This window comes from Dryas octopetala, chromosome 8 (assembly GCF_963921425.1).
Source record: "Dryas octopetala chromosome 8, drDryOcto1.1, whole genome shotgun sequence".
Lineage (NCBI taxonomy): Eukaryota > Viridiplantae > Streptophyta > Magnoliopsida > Rosales > Rosaceae > Dryas > Dryas octopetala.
This window is the reverse complement of record NC_141373.1, coordinates 8,279,185-8,284,432: the sequence shown is the minus strand read 5'-3', so window position 1 is coordinate 8,284,432 and position 5,248 is coordinate 8,279,185. Positions and strand designations below refer to the sequence as shown.

The window sequence follows — 5,248 nt, the reverse complement described above, 5'->3', positions numbered from 1 at the left end:
TATACTTGTGTGACAAAATAAAAAATAAAAACAAAACCAGCCCCGTTCAAACTAGATAGCCCTAGAATTTTAAATTGCAGTCAAATTCAATGAAAGGAAAAATGGTCGAAACCTTATCACATCATCTTCAAGAAAATGATTTGTCGAAGAATAGCTTCTAGTCAAAACCTAACCCGCTGAACTTGTGGAGTATAAATTGATAAACAACAAACATAATATATATGCTTCCTAATCAATATAGTACTGTAACTGTGTAACGTACCAATTAACCCAAACACACATGGATCAAAGAAAGCATCATTTGACCATATCACTCACTCTTCTAATCATTCTTCTCTGTGTGCTAAACAAGATAGAATCAAAGCCCACACAATCTGACAAGAAGCACTTTGTTTTAGTTCATGGGTCCTGCTTTGGAGCTTGGTCTTGGTACAAGCTTGTGACCCTAATAAAGTCCTCTGGCCACAATTTCACTGCCCTAGACTTGGCTGCTTCTGGGGTTGAGCCACAGCAGGCAAAGGACTTGGAATCAATTTCTGACTTCTTCAAGCCCTTGAGGGAATTCATGGAATCCCTTCCTCCACATGAAAGGGTCATCCTTGTGGGTCATAGTCTTGGTGGGTTGGCCATTTCTCAAGCCATGGAAAGGTTTCCGAGTAAGATTTCTGTAGCTGTTTTTGTCACTGCCTTGATGCCTGGCCCTTCCCTCAACATTTCCACTCTTAATCAAGAGGTACCACTACTTTGCATTTGCTCTTTATTGTTATCACACCCAAATATATGATCACTACACCCAACATCCAAGATATTCTAGTTATACCCTTTTCATAATTTTTATTAAATTTTTAAAGAAAAAAAAAAGTAGGAGCTATTGGAAAGGGCAGAATTGAAAAATTCAAAAAAAAAATGTGGGTGTTGGGCATAATGAATCAATGAATCATTGGGTGTAAATAACAACACTCAATTCATTTATGTGGTACGATTCTTCTATATGTGACGCAATATATCGCATTCTAGTAAAATTCATATGAAACCATTAAACGCTAATTACTCCCATTTATTTTTATTAGGTTTTTTTCTTTTGTATATGACAAAGGGAATTCAAACATAGAATCTAAAATGATGAAAAATGCCAATAGACCAATAATAAGTTGATATCATTGATTTATTATAAGAGTCTGATGATACAGTGCGTTTGACGATTTTTTTTTGGGAAACTTTCCAGCTTTTTTATGTTCTAATTATTTGTTTTTGGGTCTTATTCTGAATTTCTGATGGAATTGAAGTCATTCGGGAGACAAGAATCTCTATTGGACAGTCGATACACATATGACCAAGGCCCAAACAACCCTCCAACCACTTTCATATTCGGCCCATTATACTTATTAACAAGGGTGTACCAACTTAGCCCAATTGAGGTAAGTAAAATCTAACCGTACAATTGTCTTCAACCTACAAGATCTGACGGTTCAAGTAATGGGTCATATTTTGCTCCAGGATATAGCACTGGGCATCATGTTACTGAGACCACTGCGTTTGTTCAGTGAAGAGGACATGTCCAAGGAACTCAAGCTATCCAATGAGAAGTACGGGTCAGTCAATCGGGTTTTTATAATATCCGATGGAGATTTGGTGGGAAGAAGGATTTTTCAACGGTGGATGATTGAGAAAAATCGGCCAAATCGTGTGGTGGAAATCACAGGATCTGATCACATGGTCATGATGTCTAAGCCATTAGAGCTTTGGGTGCATCTCCAAAGAATTGCTGAAAAATATTTGTGATTGTTGAGTTTTTTATTTTAAAAATAAAAAGCCATGGAAATTGGCTTTATCTTCTCCTATTAGGCTAATGAGCATCATGTGTAGCTCATAATAATGTGATTAATTGCAAATATTGCATGGTAGAAGCACAAGTTTTGTGTTGCTTTAAAAAAACAGTTCCATTTCACTTAAATGGTTGGCATCCTGACTATCAAAACAATAAACGAAAGTACTAAACTCAATTTCTCAATACACTCTCCCCTCCAAAAGAATTTCAAAAATTTATATTTTATCCTCAATAAAAAAATGAATTAAAAAATAAATTCAATACACCAACTAATTTTTCAATGTGACCGGCACGCTGCTATGTGGTATTATAACACATGTATATGTATTAATACTATACCATAATGACACATTTATTAACAAGGAATGAGAGTGGAAAGAATATGAGTCACTCTCATTTCACTCCAGCCTTGTGTTTATTTATATTTGGGAATAAAAAAGTAAGTGATGCCCACTCCAAAATCAATAATCACATGGCTCTCCAAAATCAATAATCACATGGCTCTTCTTTCATCAATCACATGCACTCTTTAGGGAGATTTTGTATTGAATCTCATTCCACCTCTAGAGTAATAGCTTCATACCAAAATTACCCTCAAACTTTTTATTAACCTAAAATACCTATTAAAAAATAAAACGTTTTAGTATTTAAACTAGTTTTAATTTCGATTCATGATCATTACTAAATACAAAAGTAAAAATCAACTTTATTTTATAATGATTTCCAATGGTTAGTAAACGGCTTAATGAGAATGACTCATTCTAACTCAAATTCATTCTCTCTCTAATTTATTTTTCACTCTCATTTCATATTAGTAAATGTGTCATAGAGGTATAAACTCATCGTCCACCCACATGTGAATTAGTGATACCACATGACAATGTGATAGATACATGAGTTTTCCAAAATACCATTCCAACAACCCCTTTCCCCATCGGCTTCCACACTGCCGGCAACCCTTCTCCTTTCTCAATCGCCGTTTCTTTCTCTCTTTCTCTCTCTACAATGTTCTCATCAAAGAGCTAAAGAAAGGTCGGCCAAGTCATCGACCTTCTTTTGACACCAGTCATAAATCTAATTTTGTGAGAAGAATTTTGTATATAACAGTTGCATGTAAGAATTGTTCATTTTTGGAAAAATAAAAAACAGCCTTTCATCTTGAAAAAATAATTGATTTCCATCAACATTTGATTACCCAACTCACTCTACAAAGATTTTTCAATGTTCAATTTTTTCCCCATCTGTGGGCTGTGGGCCTGTGGCTTGTTGAGTGCGATATCTCCAACAGTCATATCAGATATCTTTTCAGCTAAACATTATTGGCTGCTACAGATATCCAACCAGACATCACTGTATTTGTTCGGTAGTAATAATTGGATAACATCCAAGTTGTTCAATTCAGCAGTGAATTTGGCATTTTGCTTCACATGAGTAAATTACTAAATTTTCATTGACAATCACACCATTCTCTTTTTTTCTTTTTTGGGTGGAATTTTCACACCATTCTCTTCCTACCCTTATCTATGCAACCCTTTTCTTATTGGACAAAGTTTGTGAATTAGATCTTGAAAAAAATGTTCAATGCCAACCAATTAAGAACAACAAAATTGAAAATGCAATCACATCTTGGGTACTATGAGTTGTGACCAACCAAATTAGCCATATTGAAGCAAATCTAAAGAGAGTAATGAGTAAACTCACTTTTGCAAAATCGGCTTACAATAAAAGAATGTTCATATGTAATTATACACTACATATTCCCAAAGCTCGAGTAGCTAAGCTGAGCTTGTAAATCATATACCCAACAAAAATTCAGACCAAATTCACAAACGGGTATCTAGATCTTACAAGTAAGCATAAACTGAGCCTCAGAATCTTAACATTTATGCACAAATTAATCTGTAGTGGCAAAATGAAATAAGCTAGCAAAATTGGAATTTATACCCACCTGATAAACCTTTACATATATTGGACTGTATTAATCGATCTAAGGAAGAAAGCCAACAAAAGGAAAAGGAGTACTGATGGTATAAGCTGAAAGGTGGGTTGGCACTGGAGAGAAGCTTTGCTGAAGGACAATCTCTACTGCTTCAGCTACAACGATGACAAACTTTATGGCCAGTTTCAGCAGCTCAAAACAGAGTTCCAGTCTCTGAATCACCATGGCTAGCTTAAATTAGCTATATAGCTGCGACGGCAGGGAGTAGGTGTACTTTCTTCTATTCTCCTCATACCAGTTGATTCCTATATATATATATATATCCATATTGAGAACTTGTATTTATATACTACAAAGGAAGTTAATAGGATATTTACACCTATACCCTACACTTTTGGGTTGGTCTCACATGACTGAGACTTAAAAATTAACCCTAAACCCTAAACCCAAAAATTAACACGTATACATGTTGCAATAACATTAACATCACCATGAGATTGTCTGCCTTTAATCTGTTAAAGGAAATACTTTGGTACACAAAAACTGACCCAAGACACCTCGATTATCCAACAACCAATTATAAATGCTTCCATGTTCATCACTTCATCCATATTTTTCTCTACATCAATTAATTTTAGAACCACATGTTAATTAATCTTTATAAAATAGTGAATAAATTAAACATGAATCCCACATCGCAATAAATTAATAACTAGATGACAATATGATTTTTTTTTTTTTAATGACAATGTGAGATTGTCCCATTACAAGTGGTACCTTAAAAAAAAATAGGTAGCAATTTAAGAGAAAGATAGCAGTTGGAAGGTGAAGGTGGTAGCTTAATATGGCTATTGGAGGTGCGCAGGGACATACTAGACTTCTTCTCTTGATGTCTATCTGGAACCAACAGAAAATATTCTTATTAAGCCCAACATTTTATTATTTTAAACTTTTAGCCATGTACATGTTATTCTTATCCACTATGAGCATGAGATATTGAGACAGGCTTCAAGAATAAAGTCCTCAGTGACCATGACATGCATTAAGCAATTTTTTTTTATAGCTTTACCATTGTTATGAGTAAATGTCGACTTTAACAATGATGTGGGTCCAATGTGGTCTGCAATATTCAACAAGGGAATCATGAAGATCAAAGCATATCCTAACAATAATACTGTGTTGAGTGTATTTTGCGTTAAGAATGTGAATTGGGTCTCACCAACCATTCTCAATTGGTTTTGAATTTATACTGAAAAATAAGTTAGTTGATTTGCATTTCCTTTGAGTTTAGTAGAACTGTAGAAAGGTTTATAGCTCTATTTTTGTATTCCTTAAATCTTTTTTTTTTTTTTTTGTCAACTCGTGTTTCTTAATCCTTACAAGCAAGCACTTATCATTTGGCCCAAAAAACTATTTTATTAGGCGATTTGTGTACCCTCATTTTATAAACCTAAGATTCGACCTATTTAGCCGCATTGTTG

The 5,248-nt window shown here is 34.4% G+C and overlaps 1 pseudogene; it reads left to right on the top strand.

Moving 5' to 3' along the window:
• Positions 1–280: 280 nt before the first annotated feature.
• LOC147276828 (methyl jasmonate esterase 1 pseudogene) lies at positions 281–1,782 on the top strand (annotated as a pseudogene).
• The last annotated feature ends 3,466 nt before the right edge of the window (positions 1,783–5,248 follow it).